Below are 18571 nucleotides of genomic sequence, written 5' to 3' on the forward strand. Positions count from 1 at the left end.
GCACTCTTCAGGTTCTCACAGCACAAAGACTCAAGCTGCAGCTGATCACTTTATTGTAGTTTTTCCACCATGAGGTTGGTGTGGGTTTTGCAGAGATGTGTCCCTATCATGGACTGTTGGCTTGACAACCCAAAAAGGAGGGATTTTGCAGAATTCCTAGGACAGTTCAATCTCTGAATAGTCCCTCTTAAAATTCTGATAACGGTTCTGAATTGTGCCATTTAAGAGCTTCTGCTGGTTCCTTGTATCCTCTGTCCATGTTGCTTCTACTGTTCATAGAATCTATTGATTTCTCTTCTGTGGCTGTTCTAATTCTGTTACATTGCTTTTTCCTGGAGTATTGAAGACTTGTTGGCCTGTTCATTTGCCCTCATTGCTTTTTTTTTTTTTTTTAATTTTACCCTTTTTTCTCCCCAGTTTCGTAGTATCCAATTGTTGTAGTAGCTACTATCTTGTCTCATTGCTACAACTCCCGTACGGGCTCGAGAGACGAAGGCTGAATGTCATGCATCCTCCGATACCCAACCAGCCGTACTGCTTCTTAACACAGCGCGCATCCAACCTAGAAGCCAGCCGCACCAATGTGTCGGAGGCTACACCGTGCACCTGGCAACCTTGGCTAGCGCGCACTGCGCCCGGCCCGCCACAGGAGTCGCTGGTGCGCGATGAGACAATCCCTCCCTAACCCGGACGACGCTAGGCCAATTGTGCGTTGCCCCACGGACCTCCTGGTTGCGGCCGGTTACGACAGAGCCTGGGCGCGAACCCAGGGACTCTGATGCAGTACAGCGCCCTTAACCACTGCGCCACTGACAATCCAAATTCACTGTTTGCAGCTTTTCCGTGGCCATCCTTTTTCAGGATGTTGCTTCTAAGCATTTTTGAAGCCACTTGTTTGTCCTCGGCACTGCACATGTTTTGGTACTTTTGCTTAAACTCTGCAATGGCATTTTGAAACAAAATCCTCAAATTATTCAGAGTTCCCTTCATTTGTGGTTTTGTATTTGGGGAATATTGTCTCCATTTTCATCAGTTGATTATACTTTTTTATTTTTCAGTGAAGCTTTATCAAGTTTGACATTTGTCATGCAAAGATCCCAATGTTTTTGAGCGACCTCTTCCAACCTTTTTCATTCCAGCAAGTATTCGACTTCTCCCTGTTGCAGACAATGAGGAAGGGGTATCAGGGTGCAGGTAAGTTAGGGGCATGTATTTTGCCCTCTGGCTGCAAGTCATCTGGTGACTGTGTTCCCTGATAGGTCTCCAATTTCAACTGTTGTCTTTAACATCTGCTATTCTGTTGGTTGCATTTCCATGGCCTTTCCTTGCTTCTTTGTTCTGGCTTTTGTAAGCTCAGATTTCCCTTCTCCTTTTTTCTTTCAGCATCTCTCCCTGTCTTTTTGCAGATGTTCCTAGTATTGTATAGGATCATTTTTTATTTTGTTTCGATGTCTGTGACCTCTTTTTAGATGCCACATAAAACAGCAAATACTTGTTTTCAACTTTTGCACACATTGGAGCATTTCCTAGATTAAATGAATTTGAAATATGATTAAAGTTCTTTTTTTTTTCTCGTCAATTTCAAAACGTTCTGTCATTTCCACCACAGTTAGTGCCTTGCAAAAGTACTCATTCCCCTTGGCGTTTTTCCTATATGGTTTCATTACAACCTGTAATTTAATTTTTTATTTGTATTTCATGTAATGTACGTACACACACAAAATAGTCTACATTTGTGAAGTGAAATTTAAAAAATGAATTACAAACGGAAAAGTGGTGCATGCATATGTATTCACCTCTTTCCTATGAAGCCCCTAAATAAGACCTGGTGCAACCAATTACCTTCAGAAGTCACACACAGATTGCACACAGCTGGATTTTACTGAGTGTCACATGATTTCACCTGTTCTGAAAGGCCCAGAGTCTGCAACACCACTATGCAAGGGGCACTACCACACAAGCGACACCATGAAGACCGAGGAGCTCTCCAAACAGGTCAGGGACAAAGTTGTGGAGAAGTACTGATCAGGTTTGGGTTATAAAACAAATCTAACTTTGAACATCCCACGGAGCACTGATAAATCTGTTATTAAAAAATAGAAAGAATATGGCACCACAACAAACCTGCCAAGAGAGGGGCTCCCACCAAAACTCACAGACCAGGCAAGGAGGGCATTAGAGGCAACAAAGAGACCTAAGATAACCCGGAAGGAGCTGCAAAGCTCCACAGCGGAGATTGGAGTATCTGTCCATAGGACCACTTTAAGCTGTACACTCTACAGAACTGGGATTTACGGAAGAGTGGTCAGAAAAAAGACATTGCTTAAGAAAAAAATAAGTAAACAGATTTGGTGTTCGCCAAAAGGCACGTGGGAAACTTCCCAAACATATGAATGAAGGTACTCTGGTCAGATGATACTAAAATTGAGCTTTTTGGCATTCAAGGAAATGCTATGTCTGGCGCAAACCCAACACCTCTCATCACACCGAGAACATCCCCACAGTAAAGCATGGTGGTGGTAGCATCATGCTGTGTGGATGTTTTTCATTGGCAGAGACTGGGTAACTGGTCAGAATTGAAGGAACGATGATGGATGGTGCTAAATACAGGGAAATTCTTGAGGGAAACCTGTTTCAGGCTTCCAGAGATTTGACACTGGGATGGAGGTTCACCTTCCAGCAGAACAATGACCCTAAGCATACTGCTAAAGCAACGCTTAGTGGTTTAAGGTGAAACATTTAAATGTCTTGGAATGGCCTAGTCAAAGCCCAGACCTCAGTCCAATTGAGAATCTGTGATATGACTTAAAGATAGCTGTACACCAGCGGAACCCATCCAACTTGAAGGAGCCGAAGCAGTTTTGCCTTGAAGAATGGGCAAAAATCCCAGTGGCTAGATGTGCCAAACTTATTGAGACACACCCCAAGAGACTTGCAGCTGTAATTGCTGCAAAAGGTGTCTCTACAAAGTGTTGACTTTGGGGGGTGAATAGTTATGCGTGCTAAAGTTTTCTGTTTTCTTTGGTCTTATTTCTTGTTTGTTTCACAAATATTTTGCATCTTCAAAGTGGTAGGCATGTTGTGTGACTCAAATGATACAAACCCCACAAAAATAAACTTTAATTTAAATCAAATCAAATTTTATTTGTCACATACACATGGTTAGCAGATGTTAATGCGAGTGTAGCGAAATGCTTGTGCTTCTAGTTCCGACAATGCAGTAATAACAACTAATCTAACTAACAATTCCAAAACTACTGTCTTGTACACAGTGTAAGGGGATAAAGAATATGTACATAAGGATATATGAATGAGTGATGGTACAGAGCAGCATAGGCAAGATACAGTAGATGGTATCGAGTACAGTATGTACAAATGAGATGAGTATGTAAACAAAGTGGCATAGTTTAAAGTGGCTAGTGATACATGTATTACATAAGGATACAGTCGATGATATAGAGTACAGTATATACGTATGCATATGAGATGAATAATGTAGGGTAAGTAACATTATATAAGGTAGCATTGTTTAAAGTGGCTAGTGATATATTTACATCATTTCCCATCAATTCCCATTATTAAAGTGGCTGGAGTTGAGTCAGTGTCAGTGTGTTGGCAGCAGCCACTCAGTGTTAGTGGTGGCTGTTTAACAGTCTGATGGCCTTGAGATAGAAGCTGTTTTTCAGTCTCTCGGTCCCAGCTTTGATGCACCTGTACTGACCTCGCCTTCTGGATGATAGCGGGGTGAACAGGCAGTGGCTCGGGTGGTTGATGTCCTTGATGATCTTTATGGCCTTCCTGTGACATCGGGTGGTGTAGGTGTCCTGGAGGGCAGGTAGTTTGCCCCCGGTGATGCGTTGTGCAGACCTCACTACCCTCTGGAGAGCCTTACGGTTGAGGGCGGTGCAGTTGCCATACCAGGCGGTGATACAGCCCGCCAGGATGCTCTCGATTGTGCATCTGTAGAAGTTTGTGAGTGCTTTTGGTGACAAGCCAAATTTCTTCAGCCTCCTGAGGTTGAAGAGGCGCTGCTGCGCCTTCTTCACGATGCTGTCTGTGTGAGTGGACCAATTCAGTTTGTCTGTGATGTGTATGCCGAGGAACTTAAAACTTGCTACCCTCTCCACTACTGTTCCATCGATGTGGATAGGGGGGTGTTCCCTCTGCTGTTTCCTGAAGTCCACAATCATCTCCTTAGTTTTGTTGACGTTGAGTGTGAGGTTATTTTTCTGACACCACACTCCGAGGGCCCTCACCTCCTCCCTGTAGGCCGTCTCGTCGTTGTTGGTAATCAAGCCTACCACTGTTGTGTCGTCCGCAAACTTGATGATTGAGTTGGAGGCGTGCGTGGCCACGCAGTCGTGGGTGAACAGGGAGTACAGGAGAGGGCTCAGAACGCACCCTTGTGGGGCCCCAGTGTTGAGGATCAGCGGGGAGGAGATGTTGTTGCCTACCCTCACCACCTGGGGACGGCCCGTCAGGAAGTCCAGTACCCAGTTGCACAGGGCGGGGTCGAGACCCAGGGTCTCGAGCTTGATGACGAGCTTGGAGGGTACTATGGTGTTGAATGCCGAGCTGTAGTCGATGAACAGCATTCTCACATAGGTATTCCTCTTGTCCAGATGGGTTAGGGCAGTGTGCAGTGTGGTTGAGATTGCATCGTCTGTGGACCTATTTGGGCGGTAAGCAAATTGGAGTGGGTCTAGGGTGTCAGGTAGGGTGGAGGTGATATGGTCCTTGACTAGTCTCTCAAAGCACTTCATGATGACGGATGTGAGTGCTACGGGGCGGTAGTCGTTTAGCTCAGTTACCTTAGCTTTCTTGGGAACAGGAACAATGGTGGCCCTCTTGAAGCATGTGGGAACAGCAGACTGGTATAGGGATTGATTGAATATGTCCGTAAACACACCGACCAGCTGGTCTGCGCATGCTCTGAGGGCGCGGCTGGGGATGCCGTCTGGGCCTGCAGCCTTGCGAGGGTTAACACGTTTAAATGTCTTACTCACCTCGGCTGCAGTGAAGGAGAGACTGCATGTTTTCGTTGCAGGCCGTGTCAGTGGCACTGTATTGTCCTCAAAGCGGGCAAAAAAGTTATTTAGTCTGCCTGGGAGCAAGACATCCTGGTCCGTGACTGGGCTGGATTTCTTCCTGTAGTCCGTGATTGACTGTAGACCCTGCCACATGCCTCTTGTGTCTGAGCCGTTGAATTGAGATTCTACTTTGTCTCTGTACTGGCGCTTAGCTTGTTTGATAGCCTTGCGGAGGGAATAACTGCACTGTTTGTATTCGGTCATGTTACCAGACACCTTGCCCTGATTAAAAGCAGTGGTTCGTGCTTTCAGTTTCACACGAATGCTGCCATCAATCCACGGTTTCTGGTTAGGGAATGTTTTAATCGTTGCTATGGGAACGACATCTTCAACGCACGTTCTAATGAACTCGCACACTGAATCAGCGTATTCGTCAATGTTGTTATCTGACGCAATTCCTGGTTGTAAGGCAACAAAATTGGGAAAATGCCAAGGGGGTGAATACTTTTGCAAGCCACTGTAAGTTTGTGATGGAAATGACACTTCTACCGTTTTTGGAGAAAAACGACAGACTGCTTAGCATGCTTTGGCTAGTATTACAGCAGGCATATAGTTAACACAAATTACATTAAAAAAATCTCAATTCTACCACAAATTAAATAAATTATAGCTTGTTTGGAAATGACTGATAATAAAAAATATTCTCTACACCAGCAATATTTACCTAGATTTTTCTTCGACTTCTGGACATGACACGTGGAACAACTGTCCACTGCAGCCATATGCTTCAGTGTCACTTCGTTTCCATGGTAACCAAATTAACATTCTCTTGACAAAACTTTTTTTATTAGGAATTTTGCCCTCAGTGGTGGAAATGACACCACTAAAAGGACAGGTGTATTTTGTGCAGTGGTGGGAAAAGTACGCAATTGTTATACTTGAGTAAAAGTTATAAAAAATGACTCAAAGTAAAATCATCGAGTATAAGTAAAAAGTACAACTCCAACGCTAAGACATAATTTTAAAACTAAGCATGTGTGTTAAGTGTGTCTGCCAGATCAGAGGCAGTAGGGATAACCAGGGATGTTCTCTTGATAAATGTGTGAATTGGACCATTTTCATGTCCTGCTAAGCATTCGAAATGTAACGAGTACTTTTGGGTGTCAGGGAAAATGTATGGAGTAAAAATTACATTGTTTTCTTTAGTAATGTAGTGAAGTAAAATTAAAAGTTGTCAAAAATATAAATAGGAAAGTACAGATACCCCCAAAAATTACTTTAGTACTTGAAAGTATTTTCACTTAAAGTACTTTATACCACTGATTTTGAGTAAATATAAAGGGCATACTCACAATAAATATTGATATAGATTTTATTTAATTGACTCTTTCTCTACTAGATAACGTTATATAATTAAGCAATAAGGCATATGGTGTGGCCAATAAGGGCTGTTCTTAAGCACAACGCATTGTGGAGTGCCTGGACACATTGGCCATATACCACAAACCCCCTGAGGTGCCTTATTGCTATTATGAACTGATTACCAACATAATTAGAGCAATAAAAATGAACGTTTTGTCATACCTGTCTGATATTCCACCGCTGTCAGCCAATCAGCATTCAGGGCTTGACCCACCCAGTTTATAATGTGTAGTTATTAATGTTTTCTAATAGAAAAACATAGTAGAAGCTCAAAAGTATGGGTCAGGGACAAGGCAGAACAGTGAAATGTAGGTATAAAATGAATCTGAAAAGTAGCTAAAATACTTGATAGAGATGTGTTAAAAAATCAGGGGTGATTGTAATGTGAACTTAACATATAAAGAATAAAAACATGTATTAATAAAATCCCCCAAAATTTCCCTTGAGGACATAGTGCCCATTGCTGCAGAATCACCCTGTTACATCATATTGGGAGAAGTTGTACAATTTTCAACCACTGAGGAATCTGCTATTCCTCATCTGCTGTGATGATGAATGGATGTGAGACTTTATGTCAATTTATAAGACAAGCGTGTGTAATAGTTTTAGCAGTATAAAACCTTAATGTTTTTTAGCATACTCGCCATGCGTCTATAATTCACTTTCTACAACCCCAGCTCTTAACACAGTGATGAACCAGTATGCTAGGGAGGGGCAAAGACTGGTGTAGACGTTGCTTGGCGACAAGAGTTTCCATGCTTGTCAACAGCTATCTGTTACACTAGCTAGCTGGGTTAGCATATATTTCTTGATTAGAAAAACATTTATCTTGTCTGATTATCTGAGCGCTGTTACTGTGCTTTCGTGACGACTAACTCCATTGGCCATGGTAAGTGTTTGCTTTACTGAATGCAGCTACGCTAACATAACTTTCGCTAACATTAACGTACTGTTTTTATTTTATTTTATTTCACCTTTATTTAACCAGGTAGGCCAGTTGAGAACAAGATCTCATTTACAACTGCGACCTGGCCAAGATAAAGCAAAGCAGTGCGACTCAAACAACAACACAAAGTTACACATGGAATAAACAAACATGCAGTCAATAACACAATAGAAAAGTATATATACAGTGTGTGCAAATGAGGTAAGATAAGGGTGGTAAGGCAATAAATAGGCCACAGTGGCGAAATAATGACAATTTAGCAATTAAACACTAAAGTGATAGATGTGCAGAAGAGGAATGTGCAAGTAGAGATACTGGGGTGCAAAGGAGCAACAACAAAAAATAACAGTATGGGGATGAGGTAGTTGCATGGGTTATTTACAGATGGGCTATGTACAGGTGCAGCTGGTGCTTAAATTTTGAGAGGGCGATATGAGTCTCCAGCTTCAGTGATTTTTGCAATTCCTTCCAGTCATTGGCAGCAGAGAACTGGAAGGAAAGGCTTTGGGGATGACCAATGAAATATACCTGCTGGAGCGCGTGCTACGGGTGGGTGCTGCTATGGTGACCAGTGAGCTGAGATAAGGCGGGACTTTACCTAGCGAAGACTTATAGATGACCTGGAGCCAGTGGGTTTGGCGATGAATATGTATCCAGCCAACAAGAGCATACAGGTAGCAGTGGTGGGTAGTGTATATGGGTCTTTGGTGACAAAACGGATGGCACTGTGATAGACTGCATCCAATTTGCTGAGTAGAGTGTTGAAGGTTATTTTGTAAATGATATCGCCGAAGTCAAGGATCGGTAGGATAGTCAGTTTTACGAGGGTATGTTTGGCAGCATGAGTGAAGGATGCTTTGTTGCGAAATAGAAAGCCGATTCTAGTTTTAATTTTGGATTGGAGATACTTAATGTGAGCCTGGAAGGAGAGTTTACAATCTAACCAGACACCTATATATTTCCGCATATTCTAAGTCTGAACCGTCCAGAGTAGTGATGCTGGACGGGCGGGCAAGTGCAGGCAGCGATCGGATGAAGAACATGCATTTAGTTGTACTTGTATTTAAGAGCAGTTGGAGGCCACGGAAGGAGAGTTGTATGGCATTGAAGCTCGTCTGGAGGTTAGTTAACACAGTGTCCAAAGAAGGCCCAGAAGTATACAGAATGGTGTCGTCTGCATAGAGGTGGATCAGAGAATCACCAGACTGCCCAAGGCCAGACAACAGGCCCTCCGATTTGACACATTGAACTCTGTCTGAGTAGTAGTTGGTGAAACAGGCGAGGCAGTCATTTGAGAAACCAAGGCTGTTGAGTCTGCCGATAAGAATGTGGTGATTGACGGAGTCGAAAGCCTTGGCCAGGTCGATGAATACAGCTGCACAGTATTGTCTCATCAATGGCAGTTATGATATTGTTTAGGACCTTGTGCGTGGCTGAGGTGCACCCATGACCAGCTCGGAAACCAGATTGCATAGCGGAGAAGGTACGGTGGGATTCGAAATGGTCGGTGATCTGTTTGTTAACTTTACCGTCGAAGACCTTAGAAAGGCAGGGTAGGATGGATATAGGTCTGTAACAGTTTGGGTATAGATTGTTTCCCCCTTTGAAGAGGGGGATGACTGTGGCAGCTTTCCAATCTTTGGGGATCTCAGACGATACGAAAGAGAGGTTGAACAGGCTAGTAATAAGGGTTGCAGCAATTGTGGCAGATCATTTTAGAAAGAGAGGGTCCAGATTGTCTAGCCCGGCTGATTTGTAGGGGTCCAGATTTTGCCGCTCTTTCAGAACATCGGCTATCTGGATTTGGGTGAAGGAGAAATGGGGGAGGCTTGGGCAAGTTGCTGTGGGGGGTGCAGGGCTGTTGACCGGGGTAGGGGTAGCCAGGTGGAAAGCATGGCCAGCCGTAGAAAAATGCTTATTGAAATTCTCAATTATCGTGGATTTATCGGCGGTGATAGTGTTTCCTAGCCTCAGTGCAGTGGGCAGCTGGGAGGAGGTGCTCTTATTCTCCATGGACTTTAGTGTCCCAGAATTTTTGGGAGTTTGTGATACAGGATGCACATTTCTGTTTGAAAAAGCTAGCCTTTGCTTTCCTAACTGCCTGTAACGGTTTTCTTTCGGTGAAGGAGAGTCGGACCAAAACGCAGCGTGGTATTCTTGATACGTGTTTAATAAAGACGACACACGATCAATACAAAAACAAGAAATGTATCGCAAAAACCTAACAGCCTATACTGGTGCTCATACAAATACAGAGACAGGAACAATCACCCACAAACACACACTGAAACCCAGGCTACCTAAATATGGTTCCCAATCAGAGACAATGACTAACACCTGCCTCTGTTTGAGAACCATATCAGGCCAAACATAGAAATAAACAAACCAGACACACAACATAGAATGCCCACCCAGCTCACGTCCTGACCAACACTAAAACAAGGAAAACACACACGAACGATGGTCAGAACGTGACACTGCCTGTGTATATTGGTTCCTAATTTCCCTGAAAGTTGCATATCGTGGGGGCTATTCGATGCTATTGCAGTACGCCACAGGATGTTTTTGTGCTGGTCAAGGGCAGTCAGGTCTGAGGTGAACTAAGAGCTTTATCTGTTCCTGGTTAAAAAAAAATTGAATGGGGCATGCTTATTTAAGATGGTGAGGAAAGCACTTTTAAAGAACAATCAGGCATCCTCTACTGACAGAATGAGGTCAATAGCCTTCCAGGATACCCGGGCCAGGTCGATTAGAAAGGCCTGCTCGCTGAAGTGTTTCAGGAAGCGTTTGACAATGATGAGGGGTGGTCGTTTGACCGCAGACCCATTACGGACGCAGGCAATGAGGCAGTGATCGCTGAGATCCTGGTTGAAGACAGCAGATGTGTATTTGGAGGGCAGGTTGGTTAGGATGATATCTATGAGGGTGCCCGGTTAGGATGATATCTATGAGGGTGCCCGTGTTTAGGGATTTGGGGTTGTACCTGGTAGGTTCATTGATAATTTGTGTGAAATTGAGGGCATCTAGTTTAGATTGTAGGATGGCCGGGGTGTTAAGCATGTCCCAGTTAGCTAGCTAGCTATTGAAACTTTGCTTAGTAGTCTATGCAATTTAGCATTAATGTTAGGTTAGCTACCACACAAAGAAGTTTGTAAACATTGCCGTGCTGGATGATTATTTTTATATTTTTTTGTTGCAGAAATCTAACTTTACCTACCATGCCAGCCTGGTCTCATAGACTAGACCGTAACATATGTAACAGTACACTTAAATCTGGGATACTGAAATTAGTATGTTTGGTATGGTTACATGACAGAAGGTTACTTAGGTTGTATGGTTACAAAGTGTATGTTTAGCAAATTCATAACATATCATACGAAATGGGCGATGGACCTCCACAAATTAATACATTTCATACGAAACATAACAGATCATTCTAAATGGAGTGTCTCAGATTTACATAGAGAATAATGCGAAATGCTTTGAGACCAGGTTGCAGCCCAGGTGTGGAGTTCTATATAATTATCATTTTCATTTTCATTCTCTCAGATTCTGTCCAGAGTAAAGCCAGCAGCTGTTGGTGGGGAGATCCCAGTAAATAAGAAGATAAAAGAAAAAAAGTCACCGCTTGTTGAGGACTTCCTAGTTCAATGAGACTATCTGGGGGCCATTACATTGTTGGAGGTAAATGCCACTCTGGCTGCATGGCTCCTGAAGTGTGACATATAGGTTTATAGCGCTGTTATATCTTTAAACAATGCAGTGCTTACATTACTGTCTGCAAAATAAGATGCTCATCCTATCAATATGGGTGAATTTGCTCAGTTTCAGCGCAATGTTGGCGAGCGAGGGGAGGATGCAGACCTGTGGTTGGCCTACTGTGCTTTCCACCTTGGTGACTACAAGAGAGCCATGGAGGTTTGAAAACCTTTATTGAATTCAGTAACGTTGGTTTGGATGTGTGAAAGTATTTTCCTGTTTTTTATTTGTGAGACATGAACTAATACTTATGTGTCTATTCCTTCTTCAGGAATACAAGGCCCTGACAGACAAACCAGACTGCCGCCCAGATGTATGGGTCTACCTGGCCTGTACTCTCTTCTTCCTGGGGCTTTACAAAGAAGCAGAGGAGGCTTCACGCAAGGGTACCTCATCCACCTTGTTCCCCATTCTCACATTTTGTTGCTTTATTACAAAAGGTGAAATGGAAAATTAAATACCTTTTCTCCCTGACCACACGTGCTTCCTCTACCTCTTTAAGCCCCTAAATGCCAGCTGCAGAATCGACTACTGTTCCACTTGGCTCACAAGGTCAGCTTTCGCCCTTATCGCTAACTTATTCATTCAGTGCTATGGTACCAAACAACTTATATAACAGAATTTGTTCAGCCTGCTCAGCCTGGCCTCCATCCACTACATGCGCTCCCACTACCAGGAGGCCATCGACATCTACAAACGCATCCTGCTGCAGAACAGGTGACAGGCAACAGAATGCACCACAGAGTGACAGAGACACCGGGAAACACTCCAAATGTAGTCCTGATACATATGGGAGTAGCGGCACAGACTATGAGAGGGGGAGTTAGAGAGTGAGTGGAGGGAGGGAGAGTGATAGTTTCCCTGTGTTGAGACAGAGAAGATAACGGAGACCGGAGAGGAGGATAGTGACTGCTTGTGCAGGTGAGAGGGTGGGAAAGAGAGATTCATTGAACATACTGTGAGTCGGCGGAGCTCATGCTGTGTTCATACTGTGTCTGCTACAGAGACTTCCTGGCCCTGAATGTGTATGTGGCTCTGTGCTACTACAAGTTGGACTACTACGATGTGTCCCAGGAGGTGCTGGCTGTTCACCTGCAGAGCGTCCCAGACTCCACCATCGCTCTCAACCTCAAGGCCTGCAACCACTTCAGGCTCTACAACGGAAAAGCAGCAGAGGTAACGCAACTTGACAAGAGAGTCCTGAGCAAATCATTCTCAAAATGTAACCTTGTTTGTCTGAATGTTGCTTTGTTATTGTTTGTAAGGCTTCAGTCAGTGACTCAGCAATGTACAACATTGTAGTATTAAACAACTAAAATCACATTTTCCTTCTCTCAGACAGAGCTGAAAAACCTGATAGATATCTCCTCCAGCTCCTTTGAGTTAATCCGACACAACCTGGTGAGAGTCATGATTTATCAGCCTAGGGAACATAGCAGTTTTGCACCTCACGTGTGTAGCAGCATGCAAGCAAATTACCCTTTTGATTCTTTCTCTGGTGTTCAGGTGGTGTTTCGTAGCGGGGAGGGGGCCTTGCAAGTGCTGCCTGCACTGATTGATGTCATTACTGAGGCTCGTCTCAATCTGGTCATCTACTACCTCAGACAAGGTGGGCTGCCACTTTTATTACTGACTAGCCAATCTAATGATAACTGATTGATAACTAAGTGTGTTTTTTTTACTGTTAATATATGGATAGTAATTGTATTTTTCTATCTCTCTCAGATGATGTCCAGGAGTCCTACCAGCTCATCAAAGACTTAGAACCCACCACACCACAGGTTCATTCCTCTATTTCCATTCACCATTTCCAGATTTCTCTCCCTCCCTTTTTATTTTTTCAACCCGCCTATCATTCGTCTCCTGCCTCTCAGCTATTTTAGGGACCAGTAATCTTACCCTCTCTTCCCTGCTCTCCATTTTCTTCTTCCTCCTTCTACAAGGATAGTGTAGTTTGCGGTGTAGTTCTACGTTTGCAGAGTAGTCATTCGTGATAGGCGTTTGTGTATTAACCTCCCCCTTTCTCTCTCTCTCACTCGCTCTCGCTCTCTCGCTCTCTCTCTTTCTCTCTCTCTCTTTCTCAGGTTCAGGGCAGTGTTAGTCTTAATGTACATCAGCGTACAGTAAGTGTGTGTGTGCAGCCAGCTTTCTCTCGCCATCTCCCCCTCTTTCCCTATCCTCCTCCTCTCTTTGCCAGGGTTAGTGCAGCCATAAACTCAATGGATTGTGGTGTATGGTAAGTGCATATGTGCTGTAACCTCTCCCTGACATTTTTTCAGGAGTACATCTTGAAGGGGGTTGTGAATGCTGCACTTGGACAGGAGATGGGGTCGGTAAGTACCAGAGATACATTTAGAAACTACACTGAACAAAAATATAAGCACAACATGTAAAGTGTTGTTCCCTTGTTTCATGAGCTTTCTGTACACAAATTTGATTACATCTTAGTGAGCATTTATCTTTTGCCAAGATAATCCATCTACCTGACAGGTGTGGAATATCAAGAAGCTGATTAATTTAAACAGCATGATCAATGACACAGGTGCACCTTGTGCTGGGGACACAAAAAAAGGCCACTTTAAAATGTACAACTTTACAATGCCATACATGTCTCAAGTTTTGAGGGAGCGTGCAACTGGCATGCTGACTGCAGAAATGTCCACGAGTTGTTGCCAAAGAATTGAATGTTGATTTCTCTATCATAAACCACCGCCAACGTCGTTTTAGAGAATTTGGCAGTACGTCCAACTGGCCTCACAACAGCAGACCACGTGTATGGCGTCATGTGGACGAATGGTTTGCTGATGTCAACGTTGTGAACAGAGTGCCCCATGGTGGCGGTGGGGTTATGGTAAGGGCAGGCATAAGCTACGGACGACGAACACAATTGCATTTTATCAATGGTAATTTGAATGCACAGAGATAACATGACGAGATCCTGAGGCCCATTGGCATACCTTTCATCGGCCTCCATCACCTCATGTTTCAGCATGATAATGCACAGCCCCATGTCCTAAGTACCTGTGCACAATCCCTGGAAGCTGAAAATGTCCCAGTTCTGCCATGGTCTGCATAGTCACCAGACATGTCACCCCTTGAGCATGTTTGGGATGCTCTGAATTGATGTGTAGGACAGCGTGTTCCAGTTCCCACCAAAATCCAGCAACTTCACACAGCCATTGAAGATTAGTGAGATAACATTCCACAGGCCACAATCAACAGCCTGATCAACTCTATGCGAACAAGTGGTCACACCAGATAATGACTGGTTTTCTGATCCATGCCACAACTTTTTTTGAAGGTACCTGTGACCAACAGATGCATATCTGTATTGCCAGTCATGTGAATTCCATAGATTAGGACCTAATGCATTTATTTCAATTGACTGATTTCCTTATATGAACTGTAACTCAGTAAAATCTTTGAAATGGTTGGGTTTTATATTTTTGTTCAGTGTAAATATATAACTATAGATTCATGTACAGTGTATATACAGTGGGGAGAACAAGTATTTGATACACTGCCGATTTTGCAGGTTTCCCTACTTACAAAGCATGTAGAGGTCTGTCATTTTTTATCATAGGTACACTTCAACTGTGAGAGACGGAATCTAAAACAAAAATCCAGAAAATCACATTGTATGATTTTTAAGTAATTCATTTGCATTTTATTGCAAGACATAAGTATTTGATCACCTACCAACCAGTAAGAATTCCGGCTCTCACAGACCCGTTAGTTTTTCTTTAAGAAGTCCTCCTGTTCTCCACTCATTACCTGTATTAACTGCACCTGTTTGAACTCGTTACCTGTATAAAAGACACCTGTCCACACACTCAATCAAACAGACTCCAACCTCTCCACAATGGCCAAGAGCAGTGAGCTGTGTAAGGACATCAGGGATAAAATTGTAGACCTGCAAAAGGCTGGGATGGGCTACAGGACAATAGGCAAACAGCTTGGTGAAAAGGCAACAACTGTTGGCGCAATTATTAGGAAATGGAAGAAGTTCAAGATGACGGTTAATCACCCTCGGTCTGGGGCTCCATGCAAGATCTCACCTCGTGGGGCATCAATGATCATGAGGAAGGTGAGGGATCAGCTCAGAACTACACGTCAGGACCTGGTCAATGACCTGAAGAGAGCTGGGACCACAGTCTCAAAGAAAACCATTAGTAACACACTACGCCGTCATGGATGAAAAAGAAGGATGAGTACAATCCCAGGAACACCATCCCAACCGTGAGGCATGGAGGTGGAAACATCATTCTTTGGGGATGCTTTTCTGCAAAGGGGACAGGACGACTGCACCGTATTGAGGGGAGGATGGATGGGGCCATGTATCGCGAGATCTTGGCCAGCAAATTCCTTCCCTCAGTAAGAGCATTGAAGATTGGTCGTGGCTGGGTCTTCCAGCATGACAACGACCTGAAACACACAGCCAGGGCAACTAAGGAGTGGCTCCGTAAGAAGCATCTCAAGGTCCTGGAGTGGCCTAGCCAGTCTCCAGACCTGAACCCAATAGAAAATCTTTGGAGGGAGCTGAAAGTCCGTATTGCCCAGCGACAGACCCCAAACCTGAAGGATCTGGAGAAGGTCTGTATGGAGGAGTGGGCCAAAATCCCTGCTGCAGTGTGTGCAAACCTGGTCAAGAACTACAGGAAACGTATGATCTCTGTAATTGCAAACAAAGGTTTCTGTACCAAATATTAAGTTCTGCTTTTCTGATGTATCAAATACTTATGTCATGCAATACAATGCAAATGAATTACTTAAAAATCATACAATGTGATTTTCTGGATTTTTGTTTTAGATTCTGTCTCTCACAGTTGAAGTGTACCTATGATAACAAAATACAGACCTCTACATGCTTTGTAAGTAGGAACCTGCAAAATCGGCAGTGTTTATCAAATACTTGTTCTCCCCACTGTATATAGTTCTGCCTTGATACCCACCTGATTTTGTTTGTGTGACACGATCATGTAATTTTTTCCATTACAGAGATCATCTGAAGATTGCTCAGCAGTTTTTCCAGCTGGTTGGTGGCTCAGCTAGCGAATGTGGTGAGTGCTCCTCCAGATATTTATAATACTGACTAGAATGACATTTTTGTACTGCACTAATTCAATGGTAAATACGTTTTTACACTGATGCTTTCTTTAACAATTCCTTTCCCTGTGTCTTAGACACCATCCCTGGCAGACAGTGCATGGCTTCTTGTTTCTTTCTGCTCAGGCAGTTTGAGGATGTGCTCATCTACCTCAACTCTGTCAAGGTAAGCACAGCATAAAACCCCGACACATTTGTGTCCACATAGAATATTGATGTTCTATAATTATCATTCTTCAATGGATTCTAAATACTCTGAACTCTCATTGCTCACAGAGTTACTTCTACAACGATGATGCCTTCAACTTCAACTATGCACAGGCCAAAGCTGCTGTTGGCAACTACAGGGAGGCAGAGGAGGTAAAACCTTGACATGTCCTTTTGGGATTATTTGATGTCATTTTATTAACTTTTTGTATGTGTTTTATTGTCTGTTAAAAGTGTGTGCTTTCTCTTTGTCGCCCAGATCTTCCTGTTGATTCAGAATGACAAGAACAAGAGTGACTATGTGTACCTGAGCTGGCTGGCACGCTGCTGTATGTTCTCCTTCTCATTAAACGATGTAAACATTTGCTGGTATAACACTGTGATTGTTCTATTGTTGTCAATGAACCCTGTTGTCCTATTTAGACATTATGAACCAGAAGGCCCGTCTGGCCTGGGAGCTCTACATGAAGATGGAGACCTCAGCAGAGTCCTTCAGCCTCCTGCAGCTCATTGCCAATGATTGCTACAAGGTTACTCTCCTTTGTTAATTCCAAAATCACTCAAATTCCTAAATGTTTAATTTCCCCATCAGGACAGAAGTTATTTCATTCTGAGAGCACTTCTTACACCAGCGGTGGAAAAAGTACCAAATTGTCATACTTGAGTAAAAGTAAAGATACCTTAATAGAAAATGACTCGAGTAAAATACTAGAGTAAATGTCTAAAAGTATATGGTTTGAAATATACTTAAGTATTAAAAGTAAATGTAATTGCTAAAAAAATACTTATGTATCAAAAGTAAGAGTACAAGTATAAATAATTTCAAATTCCTAATATTAAGCAAAGCAGACGGACACTTTTTCTAGTTTAAAAAATTTTTCCAGACACTCCAACATTCAGACATCATTTACAAATGAAGCATGTGTTTATTGAGTCCGCCAGATCAGAGGCAGTAGGCATGACCAGGGATGTTCTCTTGATAAGTATATGAATTCAAAATGTAACGAGTACTTTTGGGTGTCAGAATGTATGGAGTAAAAAGTACAATTTTCTTTAGGAATGTAATAAAGTAAAAGTAGTCAAATACCCCAAAATACTACTTAAGTAGTGTTTTTTACACCACTGATTTGCACCATGTGTAACTCTTCTCTCTCTCATCTACAGATGGGCCAGTTCTACTACTCAGCAAAGGCATTTGATGTCTTGGAGAGATTGGACCCCAACCCTGAGTACTGGGAGGGCAAAAGGGGGGCCTGTGTGGGTATCTTTCAGCTAATTTTGGCCAGCAGAGAACCCAGGTAGGTACCATGTCTACCTTAGCAATCTATTGGATTGATATAGGATCATGAATGTCACCACTTTGTATAGCGTTAAAATAATCTGTCCTCAGCTCGGTGACCTACACTTTTTTTGACATGATGGGCTGTATTTTGCATTGCTGAAGTCTGACAATGTGAGTTTGTTTCCATAATGTGCTCAACTGTGTGTATTTTACAGGGAGGCTTTGAGGGAAGTACTGCCCTTGCTGAGGCATACTGGGAATCCTCAAGTGGAATACATCATCAGGATTCTGAAGAAATGGGCCAAGGACAACAGGGTTTCTCTGTGATGTTATCATTCCGTACTTAAGAATGCATAGCCTATATGAAGAAAAGGGTCCTTTGGGCAAACTGACAGTCAAATGCAAAAATTCACCAAAAGTGCCAGTTTGTTCATTATACATTCATCTCTTTCCTGTTTTATTTTGTTAGTACATTGTCTTGGTGTCGTTTTTTTGCACATTTATTCTGTACATATTTGCCTATGTGAATAAATATTTAAATCTTATACCACATTTGTGCTTTTACTATCTCTGGCCTTGACATCACGTTTTATAGCACATAAAGACCAGTGCTTATCATGCATACAGAAATATAAAACAGGATAATTTGTTGGTTTCAATGCATATTTTTCTAATGAAGGGTAGTCCTGTGTTTGTTAGTGCGTTCAGTCCAGGGAGAAGTGTTCAAAAGGAACCTCGTCAAAACATCCCGCGTGCCAGAGTCGGGGAACAATCGATTCTGCATATTCGCGCTAGTATGCAAAGTGGGCGGTTCTTGAA

General features: G+C 43.0%; 1 pseudogene; it reads left to right on the top strand.

The window, feature by feature from the left end:
* Positions 1-1968: 1968 nt before the first annotated feature.
* LOC139422551 (intraflagellar transport protein 56-like) lies at positions 1969-18079 on the top strand (annotated as a pseudogene).
* The last annotated feature ends 492 nt before the right edge of the window (positions 18080-18571 follow it).

This window comes from Oncorhynchus clarkii, chromosome 12 (assembly GCF_045791955.1).
Source record: "Oncorhynchus clarkii lewisi isolate Uvic-CL-2024 chromosome 12, UVic_Ocla_1.0, whole genome shotgun sequence".
Taxonomy (NCBI): Eukaryota; Metazoa; Chordata; class Actinopteri; order Salmoniformes; family Salmonidae; genus Oncorhynchus; species Oncorhynchus clarkii.